Source organism: Megalopta genalis, chromosome 11 (genome assembly GCF_051020955.1).
Source record: "Megalopta genalis isolate 19385.01 chromosome 11, iyMegGena1_principal, whole genome shotgun sequence".
NCBI classification, from domain to species: domain Eukaryota; kingdom Metazoa; phylum Arthropoda; class Insecta; order Hymenoptera; family Halictidae; genus Megalopta; species Megalopta genalis.
The window spans coordinates 11,356,513-11,375,745 of record NC_135023.1 but is presented as its reverse complement, the minus strand read 5'-3'; the positions used below and the strand labels follow the sequence as shown (position 1 = coordinate 11,375,745).

General features: G+C 41.9%; 1 protein-coding gene across 6 annotated transcripts in view; it reads right to left on the bottom strand.

Moving 5' to 3' along the window:
* LOC117226312 (PAR-domain protein 1) overlaps positions 1 to 19,233 on the bottom strand; it is a 137,571-nt gene that overhangs the window by 26,225 nt on the left and 92,113 nt on the right. The gene's annotated exons all lie outside the window — the stretch shown is intronic.

Below are 19,233 nucleotides of genomic sequence, written 5' to 3'. Positions count from 1 at the left end.
GTGAAGTAACACCTGGAAGCGTTGCATCGTAATAAACGTATGTATATTTACGTGGTATTTACGGCTTAATAAATTTCGATTTCGCAACGCGAAATATTTTGTTGGACACGGCGGGTCATTATGCGCGGCATTCACTGCCATTTTAACGGGTCACGCGATTAGTTACGGTGCCGTGCACCAAATTGAAAATAAATCGTCTCGAATTTCCCTCTCCGCGAAGCAACGACGCCGGCAGACGAAAAATCCTCTCATGTTTCTCAACGGATGTAACCACCTCGCTATCATTCGAAACGTTTCGTTTCCGATAGATGCGCCGCGGTCCCGTACCAATGGCGTAGAACTCCAGCAACATTCCTTTCGAGGGACATCGAGGCCTGAGTCAGCGCGTCGAATATATTGCAAATTACTTTCGCTCCTCCTTTGTCTATTCGATGGACAGCGCCGGACAGCGGCGTGCCGTGCGCAGCTGTTTCGAGCAGAACAAAAAGAAAAAAGAGAGAGAAAAAATGGCACGGCGAAAATAATGGACAACAACGGCACCAACGCGCGCCACCGCGTTTCCCGCGAATAAACAATCGCATTTGTTTGGAGATGGTTTCCTGCGGCCTTGGTAGTCCGATACTCGGCTATTTCGGACGATAGATCGAATACGAAGTGAAACTGAAATCCGTGATCAAGGTCTAGCTCGCGATCGAGTTTATATCAAGTACAATCCCAATGGAACGCGCAACTATCGATCCCAGACTCCGTCCCGGAAAAAAAAACGAAATCAGAAGATCCCCGCGCAACGCTCGCTCGGTTCACGAATCACGTTCGCAAATTCGTGCACGACTTGTCGTTCGAAATTCCGCATCGGTGGTTCGTAATGTACGCGCTTTTCTGTAGAAATTATCGTATTATGCGTAATTATTACTATATTATAGTAATAATGTGTTATACATATTATAATAATAATCTATTGTACATATAATGTAATAATGTTATAGAGTTTGTTCTATAATACAATATTTTTTATTTTTATTTTTGAAATATTGTATGTATAATATTTTACTTTTATTTGTACATGTGCAATACATTAATTTTGATTTGTACATGTAGAATATATTATTATTTTTATTTTATGTAGAATATATAATCATTTTTATAGAGAAACGTATTTATCTCTGGAACCATTGAAGAGGAATTTCGAATGATAATTTCTTTGTTCTATAATTATGTACATATAATTATATTAGAAAAGAAAATTCATAGGGAGAAGCAAAGTTGTTTGCCATTTACACCATTTCGCAATGCTTTGAACCCTCAACTGGTTTAACGATTTACAATTTACGATAAAAAGTGTACGATGTTATTTTAATTTCGCGTAAACGCTCCATTAATATTTAATATTATATATTTATATTACTTATATATTATTAATTACTAAGTAATATATAATATTTAATAAATAATAATAATCTAATATAGCCTGTAAACTCTTATCTAAAATATAGAACAATAAAAACGTGTTTAAATCAGAGTTCCACCGTAAAATAAAATAGAAGGAGTCACTCATGACCCCCCACCCCCCTAGTATATATTAGTAAACGTTTCAAAAGAAGACTTAGATAATTTCAAACAGGTAAAAATCGAAGATTTCTACTGATCGAAGTTTCGAAATTCTCGACGGAAATAATAAGAGGGCCCGATGAGTGATTTGTGGGGACTCGCTGGCGGGATCTCGATCGTAAAACGGTGTCCCATCGACGCAATCACCGAGGTTAATAAATTTTTAAGGAAACAAGGTTTACGGGCCATTGGTCAGCGAAGATGACGGCGGCTTACCGCACGCATAAATCATCGGCAACGCCGACAACAGAACGAGATTTACGGATCGTAAGTCAGAGAGGCGTCTTCCATCTTGGTTCCTCTTCTTGCGGCGGCGGGGAAAATGGCGGCCCCGGCTGCCGATAGAGCTACGCGTTCTCCATTGAATCTATTCTGATTGACGTCAATGACAAGTTGCGGTATCGACTCCGGGCACCGTGATTTTCGCTCGGTGCGCGAACGCGAGCATAAAAATATTTTTATCCGTGGGGACGCGTTGAAGCGTGCCGTCCGACAACTTTATGGCACGGTAAAATCGAAGGAAAACTGTCGAATCTTCGGTACAGCTGAGAAAAACGAGGTGTGCTCGAGCGTTTAACGCTGGTTACAGGCTGTTGTACTTTTCAGCGCGCGACACATACGCGATAAACAACGATTTCCGATGCGACGAAACGTATGCACGTAATCGCATCGATTTTCTGTAAATTTTCTTTTATGCTAACACAATTTGACACGATGCAATTCTGTCGTGAATCGATTGCGTTCTTTGAACAGTGATTCGCTAAATTTGTTTATATTTAATTCCTTGCAGTCGAGCGACGACTCTTAGGTTTCTTAGGCTCTTAAAAATATTGCTATACCGCGGTCCAAAATAATTTCAACGGTATCAAATTTGTTTTTATGCTTCGAAAACTGTTGAAAGCGAACGATATATTATATGTTAATACATATATTGTGTATTAACATATATATTATATATGTTAATATAGTATTATTACATATATTATGCGAACCGATGGTTTTTATTCAAAAATAAATAAAATGCAATAAATGCAACTAAATAGAAACACCGTTGGTTGGAAAATATGTCTCGGATTTAAAACTTAAAGGGTTGAAAACTGTTATACCATCCGAAAACTATTTCGAATTCGGAGTTCAAATGGCTTCGAGTGCAAATCGTTAACGCGTTGATCGTCGCAACACGGTTTGCTCCGACAAAAAACACCGATCAGACATTATTGTCCCTGATTACGTCGAAGCCTGTGCGGTCATTCTTACGCGACCAGCGTGTCCGTCGGAGGAGTACGGGCAACGAAGTTCTCGATCCGCGAAAAAGGAAATCGTCGCCGGGGAAATTTCACTGGTCAAGTTTTTGCGGAAAAGTCGGGCGGCTTTTTACGTAACGTCCGTGGCAAAAGTTTGCGAAGAACCGGAGGGGAATGGGGGATCCCCGGGCTGCCGGAAGTGCGCGGTGCGTTCCTTAAAATGCTTTCTCTTTTCGAGCACGCTCCAATTAGTGCGCTCTTCTCTAATTACCGACGCACGTTACCGCCGCTCGCTCGGCGATTACGCGCCTGGAACAGGAAAAGGATTACGATCGGGGATTCCGATACCATAAACTGCTCCGTAAACATGTAATCATGGTCCCAAACACCTTACAAAAAATCCGCCAATTACTTTTTCGATGAATGTTGCTCCACTTTTCGGCCAATTAGTCCGTCTCGGACCGGCAGCCTGTTCTCGCCGTTCGATTTTTCATCGTGCGATGTTTCAGCAAAAATCATTTATTTATTTACAATGCTTGGTGCGATTTGAACATTTGCTAACACTTGTTAAAGTATTCTTAAACGAATATAGAATTATCGTTTCTTTCTGGAACGAAGACTATTTTGACGGACGGTAAAAATGATTCGAATAAAATTCGACTGTTTTTCGGCGATAATTTATTTAAATAGATACAAGGTATCGTTTCTTTGGAACAAAGACTAGTTGACGGACAGTAAACATGATTCGAATATAATTCTATTGTTTTTCGGTGATAATTTATTCAAATAAATACGAGGTATTGTTTCGTTGACGCGAAGTCTATTCGGTGGACGGTAAAAATGATTTCATAAAAATGTTACTATTCTTCGGTGAAGATTTTTTAAAAAATAATTACCGTGTAAAACAATCCAATAGAATCCAACTGTCTTTCACTGACGATTCATTACCTCCGAAATCGTTTCGAAATGTATGAAAATTCCTCGAAGACTATCCAGTCGATCGACGAAAGATTTAATCCAGCAATAATCGAAAACTCATGAAAAATGAATCGACGCCTGTTCTAAAGTAAATCGACGCATGAAATTTCGATTCCACTCGATCACCTGGTCCACGGAATTCATCGAAAACGCGTAAACGCGACGCTCGCAGCCTGGCACAGTCGTTTCCCCGGCGGTTCGCGCGACAACGTAATTTTACGTCATCGGCGATCAGCTGTGGCTCGGGCGAACACGTAACTTCGCCTCGTCAGCGATCAGCTGTATCTTATCTAAGCGCGTAACTTCGCGTTAACTACAATCAACAGCAGCTTGCCGAGAGCAGACGTAATATTACGTCAGCGCCGGTGAATGTCTTAACTGGATGTACCGCGGCATAATCCGAGAGTATCGAAACTCCGGCCGGCGAATTGCGAAACGATCTCCCGGCGATCGCGATAACGGCTCCGAGTCGACGCGCGACGCGATTCTTTATCAAATTGGCGGGCTTTTTGAAATTTATCGCCCGGTGCTCGCCCGCGGCCGCTCCAATGGCGTCGGCCCGCTCGCGCGCATCCATTACCGCCTTATCAGCTGCTCGTGAAATCGCCAGCAAGAATTCTTGCTCGCACGTGGCATATTTCAGCGAGTTTGTCGAGCCGCGCGCGTGTACGCCGCTATCTCTACGCTTTAGCTTCAGCCAACCAGGCTATGCACTTCGAAAATATTTACTGGCCTTTACACTTTGCTGTCGGCAAAGAACGCGGCCCCGTGACGGGCAGATTTTTCGTTCCCTTCGGAACGGAATCGGTTTCGTAGTTAAACGACCGTCGATCGACGCGGAAAATCACCGATTTTTCACACTTCCATCGATCCGTGCCCTTCGGAGCGATCTAATCGCCGTTGTTCTTCGCTTTCCAACCAGCTTTCTAACGAGGACTTTCATGCGAAATTGTCATCAGTTGCTAGATACAACGGCTGCATAAATATTTATTTCCTTCTGCAATTATTGCCGCGAGTTGAAAGTTAATTCAACGGTATCCTTAGAGTCTTTAAACGTTTCTGGTTAATGCTATGCACTTTCGACGATATTCGCCGGCAATGCCGCGTCGTCAGATAAATGAAATAATGACGAAAATGTAGACCGACGATGGCGTTCGACGATCTAAGGAAACATCGGGTTATTCTCTTAACAAATTAGATATTATTGTGCGTGGATGTTTACATTCGCGGAATTGAAATTAGAGAATTCTGTTGCATTCTGAATAGATTTATTGGACGCTTACAGTTCGTAGAAAACAATAAATTACAATGAAATACCGTTTCATCAACGGAACAACGTTTGCAATGAAACATTGGTATATTAACGCGTTAAGCGCGCGAATATCAACTAAAAATATTCACGCGCTATCAAAGCTATTTAATCAATGAAACCGAAACTAGAAAGTGAAAATTAAAAAATTTCGTTAATTTAGTTCAGCCATTTTGTGTTCCACGAATCCTAGTAACACCCGATTCGTTCAATACATTACAATAAAAATGCATCTCAAAAAACCTAGTTAAAAATCAGTGTCACCCATACGCGACTCACGCGGCACCGAACGCGTAAAAAAACTTGAGAATCAGAATCGAACAAGACCGCTGAAAACGTCGAATCAAAGCGCTGCCAGCCTGCAACAAGCGCATGCAGGTGCATTCCTTTGTACTGGCACTTTCTTTCCGTCAAATCGAGGAACAATGAAGACAGAAAAAGCGGTACATTGAAATCGAAACTTTCACTTTCAATTATGATCGAATATCGTTCCACTGCCGCAAGAAAGTGATATCAACGAAGCATTTCGATTAATCGCGCCGCGGGTTCGTTGTACGTGCCGGGCGCATCCCGTGCAACGGTGCATCCGCGAGCGCAACAATTAAATTAGAGAATCGCGCGGCTCCGCGGCGTTATCTTAAATTATGAATATCGAGGTTGCGATGAAACGCGTCGCGCTTAAAAATCGTATCCGCCGATCAAATCCGCGTCGGCGGACAACACAGAATCGCGGCTCTAGATAACTTCCGTAAAACCGATTACCGCTTCACGGCGTGGTCGGATCGTTTTTTACCAGAATCGATTCATTCTCGGCTCGTAACCGCCGGACGAACGTGCGCGAGTTCGCATTTCTCGTTCTCTTCGAGAGAGAGACCAGTCGGTCTGTTCGCGTTCCACGAAACGCGCGAGGCAAATTGGCGGTATTTCTGATTTTTCTTACGCCTCTTCTTTTTACCAACAGCTCCGCCACAAAACGCGTGGCATTCGTTCGTACGCTCGTTCCATTCGTTCGTTCGTTCGTTCGTTCGATCGAGCAGCTTAATACAGGTGTATACAGGTGTGCCGCAAGGACATACGCGGCCAGCAATTAAGGTAATATGTATCTACATACACAATCGACACGTTTCCCGTCGACTTTGCGCTCGCTACTGCGACAGAAATTTATGGCGAACTGGCACTGGAAACGGCGCCGATCGAATTCGCGGACTCGGATTGCAGGAAAAACAGAACACGACGATTCCGCGTTCCCCGGTTTCAAAGCGAAATTAGTGCTCGCCGGAGAACGGCCAACCGATCGATTTCAAAAAAACGGGAGTTACTTTAAAACAAGGGGGCGACGACGATCACTGCTGCGGATGTTTGTGCGTACGTCGCTGGATAATGTATGCGAATCGCGACGAAGCAGAAGATTCCATCGAATCTAACAATGTCTCGCAGCGTGACAAGTCCGGCGAAGAAGTTAATTTACATTTAATCGTCGCCGCGATGTACGCTCTAATAACGAAAAGAAGAAAAAAAAGGCACGAAATTTGCATGAACAAGTACACCTATTCAAAAGTGTCAATAAGATCCGCGGGGACATAGAAAACCTACGGGTATGGTAATAAAACGGCGGAAGTTTATGCAAATGTTCTATTTACGAGCGGAATAGCGTGCACCGTTTCGCCAATTCACGCAGCGAGCTACATACATACATATATCGAAGCTTGAAAAACGAAATTGGATACGCCATAAGTGATGTCTTCGTTTCGATGAGAACGTCGGAGGGGACCACGGTGCATGAAACGTTCTGTATACAGTGATTATGCTTTTGTAATAGGCGATCGAAGCTGGAAGGTAAAATCCGAGATGCAGAGCGCCACGCTTTATAAAACGTCCTGCACAAACTAATTTTTCTTTCGAGATCTGAAAATAAAACGGAGCATACAACAGCAATGGAATAGAAGCGATAAATACGAAAAAGCCATAAAATTATTTATACCCAGCTGATTTTGCTTTTAACAGCACCGATCGAAGCACGAAAGTGAAATGGAAAAATGCGACTGATAATGCACGCGTCAGAAAAATGAATTCGAACTATCGCGCGATATAAAATAATCCACACCCAGCTAATTTCGCTGTCGACACGATCGATGGAAATTTTCAAAGTAAAATGAAGACCGCAACTGTTAACGCACACATCAGAAAATATACTCTAATCTCGCTTTCGATATCAATGATCGAAGCTCGAAGGTGAAAATGCAACGATCGACGCGCGTCATCGATCAAATGAATTTAAAGGACCACGCTTTATGGAACGTCAACCGGATGTCGCTTTTGAAATCGGCGAGCTCGGCGCTAGATAGACAGACAGAAAAAAGAAAAGAAAAAGCAAAAAAAAAACGCGACGATTGACGCACATCTCGGGAAGATAAGTTCGGACGGCCGGTTTTTCTGGAACGGCCTGTACCCGGCCGATTCTTTTCCACGGACGAGATATCGAATCGGCCGATACTCGTGGACGCGCATATTGAACTTGATCCCATCGGCGGTCTAGTCGCGAATATTGCGATTATAAGTTACGAGAGCTCGCGCGTAACGGGTTGAAACGCAACGAGCCACGAACACGTCCTTGGCCGCTCCTCTGATAGCCTCCAGACCTCCTGGAAATCGTTTCCTATCCCGCTCGGATGCACACGAGCGTGCAACCGGTGGTACAGAGATGTTCGCAGCACGTGGTCCCACGGGAACTGCATCATCGGAACGCGGGGGCACCTTGGATCCCGGTCTGCAACCTTGTAACGACTGATCTTTGCTACCGGGACATTTCTCAAGGTCTCCGCGTTGTCCCGAAGGTTCATCGTTGCGTTTGCTATTTTTCTGATATTTTCACACCGCTGCAAAATTATTTTGTTACCATCGAGACTCTACCATCGTGCTCTAATTACTGTCATGTTGCACTGGTTGATTATTTACTAATAAATTATCTGTAGAGGTTATTAACTATGTGATTGCTATATTTTGTCACTTTTACTCTGCTTGGAAATTATTTTCGAATTTGCGGAGACGGTATTTTTGTAATTTTCTACTTGCAATCTGCGACACCGAGCATCGTGCTCTAATTGCTGCAACGTTGCACTGGTTGATTATTTACTAATAAATTATCTGTAGAGGTTATTAACTATGTGATTGCTATATTTTGTCACTTTTACTCTGCTTGGAAATTATTTTCGAATTTGCGGAGACGGTATTTTTGTGATTTTCTACTTGCGATCAGCGACACCGAGCATCGTGCTCTAATTGCTGCAACGTTGCACTGGTTGATTATTTACCAATAAATTGTCTCTGGAGGTTCTCAACCGTGTTTGCTGCATTTTATTATATTGATCATATTTATTATATTTATTAAATTATTTTATAGTTGCGAGTATAAGCTGCCTTTGTAAATTCTGTACCGATAATCGTGCAGTGATAGTTGCAAATTTGCACCGCTCGATTATTTCTCCCGAATCGTGTGCAAAGGTTCCCAACTGTGTTCACTAATTTCCACTAATTTTACTCCGTTTCTAATTTAGTTTCGAATTGCCGCTGTGCACCGTCTTTCTAAATTGTTTACTTAGTGTCACCGACCACCGTTCCCCAATAATTGCTCCCTTGTACAGATATATTATTGCTAGCCAGACATTTCCGAAGATCTTCACGTCATCCTGAAGATTTCCAAGTCATCCTGAGGATTTCCACGTCATCCCGAAGATTTCCATGTCATCCCGAAGATTTCCATGTCATTCTAAAGGTTCCCAGCCGTATTTGCTGCTTTCTACTATTTCTCACACCGCTTCTAAACGATGCTCGAGCTACCATCGCGCATATAAACGCAACTTAGACCCAGCACAGGTTTTCCCGAAAGATATATTCAGCGAAGACTCTGTCCTCGTGAATTCTCCGCTCGAGATCGCCACATTTTTAACGCGGCGCCGGGAACGACGTGTTTCACGTGTTCGTAACGAATTCACGAAAGAGTTGTTTACCATGTTTTCAACCTAATTGAACTGTTGATGGAGGGAGGTACGCCCACTTAGGCTTGTCCGCTTAATACTCTGTTCTCGCATGTTTTCGTGTATGACCGCGTGTTTTTAAATTTCAATGGAGATAGTGCCGATAACTTCGGCGATTATGCTGTCCGAAGTAAGACAGGTTAATTGCGGCGTGCAAAAGAATGTCATGACTACTGGGACAAGGAGAGATGGATAAAGAGAGATCGGGGAAGAGAGGGGAAGAGAGAGAGAGAGAGAGAGAGAGAGCGGGAGGTAGAGATGAGTTTCAGAAAGACAGAGAGACAGAGAGGCAGAGAGACAGAGAGACAGAGAGACAGAGAGGCAGAGAGGCAGAGAGTCAAAGGGGCAGAGAGAGAGAGAGAGAGAGAGAGAGAGAGAGAGAGAGAGAGAGAGAGAGAGAGAGAGAGAGAGAGAGAGAGAGTGACAGAGAGACAGAGAGGCAGAGAGTCTAAGGGGCAGAGAGAGAAAGAGAGAGAGAGAGAGAGAGACAAAGAGATTGATGACTCCCCGATCCTGAGAGGAAAAGTCGGCTTCTGTGAAGCCTACAATGGCTGTAGAAAAACGCGACTGGCGAAGTACTGGGAAGAAATCGGTGACCGAATCGAGAAGAAACAGTGGCGACTGCGAGTATGAAAAATGCACGATCACAGTGTCAAGAAAGAAACTATATAATTGCAGGACTCGAAAGGAATCGGCTACTGAATCGGGAAAAGAGAAAGATTCATCGATCGAGAGGCGAAGATGATAGCAACACCTAACGCGTTTAAGCAACTTTGTGGGAAAACTAATCGGAAAAGTAGTTTTTTCAAAAATGCAATTATTATTATTCATTGAGAATGCAGGTGCTAAAACCAATTAGTTTTAACGGCGATGCAAATAGAATAGTGCGAAGATAGTAAAAGAGAAAAAGAGGAGGAGAATACATAAAAAAAAGAATATAAGTAAATTAATACAAGTGTGTGCGATATAATAGATTTTTGATTAGGTTACTCAAGTTTTAAAGGATACCTATAATCTATAAAAAAATCTATTATCCACAAGAATCACAATTTATTAATTATAAATGTAATCTCCTCTAAATCGAAATAAAACACTCCATTTCCACTGTCAATATTTAAACATTAAAGCAAAATTCAGCATGCACGAGTGTCAATTTTCTTTCTCTTCTAGCAATTTATTGACGTCAAACGAGTGTTAATCATCCGCCTTGCGAAAGAAATCGTAGCGCAAAGGGTTAAACAATCTTGTACAAATCCAACATCCGACAATTTAAAAAATAACGAAAAATATGCAAAGACATAGTTGAGACGATGCTTACTAACTCCCAGAAATAACTTCCACAATTCCGTTGAAAAATTGCTCGCGGAAATGATTTCAAGTTAGCAGTTTCGCTGACTGGCAGCAAAAGGCAGACACCGGCAAAAGAAGGCGAGAGTTCTACTGGTTTGTCAATCGCGCGCGGAAGGATACCGTCGTGGAAAGAAGCTGTCAGCTTCTCGAGACGGTCTCTTTCTTTTTCACGATCTGTTCCGTGCCGCGAGAACCTCGTCCACGCGAAATAATTCACGTCTGGTCGCGCTTGTCAGCGATTATCTTTCGCTTTCGTTATCGCGCGCGAGACGAGAAATTAACCGCCGCGAAATCCAACCAGGGAAACACTAATCCGGCGGGACGAAATTTCTGTATTCCTGGAAGAAAAAGCTCCTAGAAAGCTGCGGAGCCGATCGTTACAAGCGTACAGGGCGATGAACTTATTAATTCGATCATTTAATCGCGATCATCGAGGAATATAGAAAATGGGACTCGATTTAATTCGAATTCGAATTTTCTAATTAACTGTTTGGAACTTTTGTGCCACTGTCGGATTATTTTTGCCTGTTAAAATGCGTATGAATTATTGTTACCAGTCAAAGTGTGTCAGTATGAATTATTGTTGTTTGTTAAAGTGTGTTCGAATTATTTTTACTTGTCAAAGTGTATCGGTGTGAATCATTTTTGTTAGTTAAAGTGTGTTCGAATTATTTTTACTAGTTAAAGCGTGTCCATACGACTTATTTTGATTAGTTAAAACGTACGAGTACGAATTATCTTTATTAGTTCGAATGTGTGAGAATAAACTATTTTTATTATCCGATATTTCGATTACGCAATTATCATAAATAAAATTCGATAAAAACGAGAGGCGTGAGCGTAAGGTTGCTTCTATTAAGATGATATAATTTAACGATGTAACAGAAGCGAGAGGCGATTGAAATTACTGTGTCAAAATTATGCGCCAGCATGATACAGTGATTTGTGTTAATGTCTTAATTTTGTATTTGATAAATTGTGCGGGTAAAATTGGTACAGAGATTTATGTTAATGTTTCAATTTTGTGTTCGATAAGTTGATGCAACATTATCAGTGACGATGAGAAAAATAATCTCGCAGACCTTCGTGCACAGTTTTCCTAAACACCCAGTGTATCGAAAGACAAGGCCTGCGTGAAGGCCTTCGTTTCCGCCCAGCTTTCGAGCTTTCTCCGTGCAGCAATAAATGTCCTGCGTCGCGAATATTTTAAAGGTACTCATAAAACGACCGCATGGACCCGTTACGAGCGCCGTCGTTTAGAAAATACGCGACACATTTTCATCGATGCGATATATATGTAGTAATTGCGTGAACCGTTCGCAATTAATCAGATTTTTCCCGGTCGTTCGATCCTTTTTCTGTCTTTCCAGTCGCGCGAGTTTCAGACGCTTCGATCTCCGATCGAAATTCTTGGCTGGAAGTAAAAGTGGCCTGATTCGAGCGGTTTCTATTCGATGTCCAATTATTTAGGACCCCAAAAAATTTTCGAAGTCCGCGAAACCAGTTATTTGTTCAAAAGGTATCTCTCGAGGTCTGAGCAAATTTGAAGGGCTTGCAGACCGATTAATAAAGGCTCGCAGAAATTACAGAAGCGTACGAGAAATAGTTGCAATTCTAACGAAAATATTTCAATTCTAACGAAACAATTTATAAAAATCTCGAACAAAATAATTAACCGCAGAGAACAATTTTATATCGAGCGCGAACGTTTTTATGCTTGTAGACAAAATTATTGGAGTCTTCTGAGAAGGAGTTGGAAGCCCTTAACAAATTTTTGAAGTCTAATTAAACAACCTAGGAGTGTACGAAAAATTATTAAGTGCCCAGGAAAATGTTAGATTAGAAATGTGAAAAGTACCGAAGAGAAAATGTTGAAAGCTTGCAATGTATAGGTCTCGTTAATGTATTTTTGCAACCTTAATAATCGTGAATCAAAAAATTTGAAACCCGTCATTCTGACGGGTCCCGGAGAAACTGGTGTTAAAAACTGCCTCTGGGTGCTCTTTAATTGAGTTAACTGGGTGCTATTGATCGATCGAGCACCGCAGCATAGCGACCCTCTCCGTTAGAGCCGCATTTAGGCTGGAAAGAGGAGAAGAGACGTTATCGTTACAAATTGCTCTCGAAGCATCCTACAATGTCCGCTTTCCCCGTACGAAATGCTTATCAGTGACAATTTCACTTCGATAGAGACGGCTCGGAACAAGCAATAACGTTTCTCCTCGGATAAATGGCGTCGTTAGCGCAACACATTTCACAAGATGTTTAAAGCCTGCGTTCGTTCTTCCCCCCTCCTCCCCCCTGGATTCCTGAATCGCGTGTCGCAAAAGCAACGCTGATCTTTCTATTATTCCCGGAAAAAAGAAGCAACAAAACGCGGCTGGTAAAACTAGCCGGACTCGATAGAACGAGAATCGGTACACGAAAAGAGAAATGTCTCTTTCTTTCCCTCTCTCTCTCTCTCTTTTTCTCTTTCTCTCTCTGTCTCTGTGTGTATGTGTGTGTCTCTCTCTCTCTCTCTCTCTCTCTCTCTCTCCGTCTCTTTCTCTGTTAATGCGTCTCTCGAATATCGCCGCTACACCCCGGTGAAATTGTCACTGATAAGCATTTCGGTGCACGGAGAAAGTTAGATTTACGGGACATTTTAAAGCGACTTACGAGCACGCTTCTACCACACAGACACGCCGCGTTTCATAATTATTCGAATTAACGAGTGCCGGATCGCGATTTCATTCCGACAGAACTATTCGCTTAATATTCCAGAATGCCGACGATTTCCTGTACGCAGGATACTAGCGATCACAATTTACAGCGTGTGTTCAGGATATACGCGCGTGTGTGTACGTGTGTGTGCACGTCGTTACACGTGTAATTAATACATCCGAGGTTTTAATCCGTCAAGTATTGTCGCAGGAAAAGGTAGCCGTCTTTTGCCGGAGAATGCAAATACATCAGTCACTCTTACATCAAAATAGAAAGTTAAGCGATTCATGTATATTAATAGAAACTGTGTTTGTTCCATTTGCAATCTATCGGCACCGATGTTTTTTTTATACAAATGTGAAAATTCTGTATTTGGAGATTTCGTTGCACGCGTGTAATCGTGCACAGAAAATATAGATATTCATATAATATATATTTATACGTTTGTATATTTATATATTTATACGTTTATACATTTATATATTTATGTATTTATACGTTTATACATTTATATATTTATACGTTTATACATTTATATATTTATACGTTTATACATTTATATATTTATACGTTTATATATTTATATATTTATACGTTTATATATTTATATATTCATATACTTCATCTATTATATTTATATATTTATTAACAGTCGGACGAAGGATCATTTTAACAACTAAATAATCGACGATGATCGTAACAATTAGACCGCGGATCAAATTCTTATTTCAAATAGTTCGAAGAATTCTTTACCTTAAATAACTCAAACGAGTAATATGAAAAAAGCTAAATCGATAAACTGTGAAACACAAACACATTATATTCCTATCATTTCTACAAAAATCAATTATTTTCCGTATGAATTCCTGTAAGCGAATGAAAATCTTACTCTTACTAAAAATCTGTATCTTTTATCCGTCGTTCGAATAAAATGTTGCCGGACCCTGGGGAACACGTACACATGGACTCAATAAAGCCGGCAATAATTCCAGATTCGGGGGCCGACCGACACAACGAACGACCGGTGAAATCGAAAATCGCGTCGGCGGCAGAAAAAGCGCGGCCGTTTCAGCGAAGGACCGGCAAAGAAAAAGAGAAAAGAGTGGAAGAGAAACGACCGGGCTGGGACAATGTACGTATAAATACGCCCAGAGAAATTTCATTTTTCGGGCTTTTTATTCGAGGCCGCTTTCTTCGCTTCCTGATAACCTGGGGAACGGTGTTTACGCGTTACGCGCGCGCGCGCCGCGCGTCTGTCAAGCACGCAACTCGAACCCGTTTCCGCGAGAAGGAGGAGGAAGTTGGATAGATAAAAAAGAAATGCAAGAAATAAAGGGAGACAGAAAGAAAGGAACTGGCGTCCGAGAGAGAGAGGAAGAGAGAGTGTATGTGTTTACGGGGGCGGAGAGAAACCGAAAGGGAACGAGCAGAGAGGAAGGAACGACGAAAACTTGTGTCTCTTCCTGCCTAGCGGACCGGCCTCCGCTTCCTTCTTTCTTCCATCCCCGCCCGCGACTTTCTTGATTTTAATGAACCGTGCTCGCAGTCGGGCCGAGTCGAGCCGGGCCGGGCCGGGCCCGGCCGCTCCCTCCACCGGCCTCCCAGCCACGGATTTCTCTTTCATCCGCAATCTGATTTCTTGGCGAACGCGGTCGCGCGAGCCAGACGGAAATTCACTCTCGGTTGATCGACCTGGCCTCAAACCACTCCGATATTCTTCCTTTTTGTTTACCAATTCCGCGTTGATTGGCATTTTTGATTGTCTCTCTTTCGAGCCGATTCTAACAGCGACCTGTGTTCGTCATCGAATCGAGTGCACGAATCATATTTTTCTAATTATCGTGTAATTTTTGTCATTTTTGTAACTTCCGCGGCGTTCGTTAATTTTGTAAGGTTTGCAAATTTTAATAATTTTTGCAACGTTTACCATTGTGCCATTGCAACGTTTGTAATTTTCGTAATTTTCTTTACCTTTCTGTAATTTTTGTACTCTTTGTAACTTTTGCAATTTCGGTTCACCGTCTCCGATATTGTTCCTCTTTGTTTATGAATTCGAGACATCGTTTGCTGTATCGTTTCGACGATTTTCGCATAGATCTAATCATCAAATTACGCGCAGAGATTACAAGGCAGAACATTGACGTCAGAACTCGGTGTATATTATCCAAACAGGTTTCACGTACGAACAGATCAATTTACGTCAATCCGCGCAAATTATAATACTTCAAATCCACTTCGTATTTGAATAACATATAGACTTTATACAATTTATAATAAATATTCAACACAAACACGTAAACGTGGCACTGCGATTAAATAATCGTTCCATTAGGCCAAACATTCGTGTCACTCTGTTCGCTTCGTATAATCACGGTTCTACTATAATAACTATATAACTATTATATATAATAACACTATAATAAATGCATAAAATCATCGATCTTATAAATAATATCCGTCTTCCACCCCGATCAAACACGATCTCCGTCACGAACGAAAAAAGGCTGGTCGCTCCGTTTTGCTCCAAATGTTCGTGGAATTCGCTCATTACCATTAAATTATCACCGGCTTTCGTTCCACGTCGCGGTTCATCTCGTTCGGCTATAACATTTTACGAGCTGCTCTAATATCCAGATCTAGTTTCGTATCGCGCGCCCAGATCTCCTTATCTAGATCCGCAGCGCCGAGTCAAATAAATAAAGCGTGATAATTGCACGGCGCGTAGAACGGATCCAGGAAAGATTCGGGCACGATAAAGAAATAGAAGCGGAAACAGACGGGTGTGCGCGTGTTAATGTCGCCGCCACGGCCCGGACAGACACGTGGAAGTCGACGCGCACAATTTCACAGATCGTTTCCCGTGCGGGTACGCGATTTTCCTGGCCGATTATGAGCCTGACGGAAGCGTCGCTTGTCTCGGAAGTTTTCCGCGATGCGAATGCATGCGAGTATAGTATGCAAGCGCGAGCGCATCGCTTGCGCGCTCGTCGAAATCCCTTCCGGTTCAACAGGTCTCCGGGATCTCTCCGGCGAATTCCCGATTCGACGTGCGCCGCAGGATCATTCCGATTCGAGGATCGATCGCGCCTTTTGATCCCTCCGATCGATCGTTTCCCACACTTTTATCTGTGCGTTCTCGCATTCGCGCCGGTGGTCGACGCGTTATTAGCTGCGGATTTCTACCCGGAATTGGGCGGATTTTAATATCGACGTTCCGAGTCGATTGCCGGGAACAGGGACCAAAGGATGATTCGCTTTTGCTTTCGACAATTTCAATTGTCGATGCAAACGACCCCGGAATTCCATCAAATCGAAGTTATTCGTTGAAACGGGAATTGTAAAGTTTCTATGCCGACATTTATGTCGTTTGTATATGAATATTATTCATATTACATATATCATGCAATATTATTCATATTATATTATATTTTTATATATAATAATATTATTATATAATATTATATTATTATATTATATTATAACATAATTATAATATATTATATTATATATATATATATATATATATATATATATCATTCAATATTATTCATATTACATACAAATATGTATTATGTACTTATTATTTATTTATTTATATATATATATATATATATATATATATATATATATATATATGAGTTCTAGACTTCTTAATGTACCAATAATTAAAAAATATATATTATACAAAAATTATCCAGAATTTATGCAGAGCCGTCATTGTCAGGCCAGTCGACGTTTATAATAATTTTGGCGAGTTGATAATAGTGTGACAATATAATCGTGCGGCTTTTATCATTGGAAAAAACAATTCCTCAAACGAAAATTTGTCTCCTTTTTTGAACGAATACTACCCTAATCCAGAGTCTGGTAGAAAGGATTTTTAACGAGTCCATTAACCGACGAAGCGGTCCAAGAAATTCTTATCAAGAAAAATTCTAAAATGTTTAAATAACGTCGCGAGAGAAACCTCCGTGGTTTACGATTGAGATTATTAGTGCTATTGAACGATCCGCTAAAAACAAGTCCTTAATTATTGCTGTGCTAAGTCGAAACCTGTTAGAGGATGTTCGGTGACTCGAGTAACATCAAGAAACAGTCTAAAAAATTCTTTTTCAGTAAAATCCTCGAAGAAACGATTAAATAACGTCCGCGTGGAGAAATCTCTTCTTGATTTACTATCGAAATTGTTATTGCTGTCGAACGATCCACTAAAAACTCAATTATTACTGTACTAAGTCGCGAAACCTATTAACGTGACTCGATGATGACAAGAAGCAGATGAAAAACAATTCCAGTCGAGTACAAATTCTAGAAGAAACGATTCGACAACCTCGGAAGAGAGATCTTCCTGATTCGCTACTGAAATCGTTATCAAACAATTTGATCCGCCAAAAGTCGATTCGTAATCTTCGAAAGACTGTTCCCATCGAGCCAAAAACAACGTCACCGATCTTCAGCAATTCCGAGCGGCCGAAACACGCCGCGTTCCGGACGCTAAAAGCCGCGCGTCGTCGTACAGAAACGTTTTATTTAAAAATGTAAGAAGATAATGTCGCCGGCCGGAACAGCTTTCCACTGGCAGGAAAAAATGGCGGCCACGCGAGGGGAAATCGAGGATCGTTGTTTCCGCGATGTCGAATGACGCAGAATTCCGCGGCCGAATCCGATGGCCGAGTTCGATGGACCCGGGGAGGATCCAGAAACGTTCTCGCGTAGTCGACGAGAAAGCTCCGACGTAGGCCCGTCGTACGGCCCGCGGCCCGAGCAGAATTTATGTCCGATGGGGCAGGGTTTCGCGGAACCGAGGATTTTTCGAGGAGATCGATCGATCCGGGGCGGTGGATCTCCGGCATTCGCGGCATGGCGCGGCGGGATCGCAGCCCGGAAGTCAGTCGGCTGTGCTCACGCTCGTTCTGCCCGAGGGGAAAGTGGTTTGAGCAACTTTCACTTGCTGCCAGGCCAAGCCACGTCTCCTCGAGTCCGGCCACGGACTCGGAGCTGGCTCTCGCATTGTGTTGTCGTGGCCACGGCGAAAAACCGTTATCGCTGAATATATAGGTACGACCGATTCGTCGAACAGAAACGGCAGAAGTAATTATCCTCGGCTATCTCTCTTTCCCTCTCTCTCCGTTGGCGAACAATTACGCGAATAATATAATTAAAACCCCGCGATCCCTATTAGGGTCGATTCACATCTACATGCCAGGCTCGGAACGGGCTCCAAGTCTCACCAAGGACGAATCATTCTTGCATTTGATTTACATTGGAGTGTTCACACTGCGAGTGCCAGGCTGTTCACACTTGCAGGCAGGTCCGGACCAGGCTTAATTCGAACCGTAATCGAAACAAAGCGAGACGGAACTACGGAACTGGTACGATGTGGACAGAATGTGCAATCTTTCGTTCTAATGTTGCAGGAAATAAACCCGGGAAAGCATTTCGACTTGACAAAGAATGCAGAAAAAGTCGAAAAGGAATTTCCTGATTCCTTTCAGCTTTCAATCCGTAGTGTTGTCACATTTTTTAAATAGTATAACTGTATTGTTCAAGACGACCCATTTTGAGGAATAATGTTTTACACGCGCGCTATCATTAATTTCAAGGCGTAAGCATTAATCTGCTAAGTATTATACAGCTATACGAGTGTAATAAGCATTTCTTTAAATTTTATTTTATACAATCAAATCAATTATTTGTTATTTTGTTGGAAATTTATAAATCAGAGATAACCTTGACATAACTCTGACATAACTTTGGTATAACCCTGATATAACTTTGGCATAACTTTCGGCATAACCCTGACATAACTTGGGCATAACTTTTGGCATAACCCTGACATAACTTTCGGCATAACCCTGACATAACTTGGGCATAACTTTTGGCATAACCCTGACATAACTTTCGGCATAACCCTGACATAACTTTCGACATAACTTTGGTATAACCCTGACATAACTTTGGCATAACCTTGGCATAACTCTGGGTGTTTAAACTACAAAAATAAAGA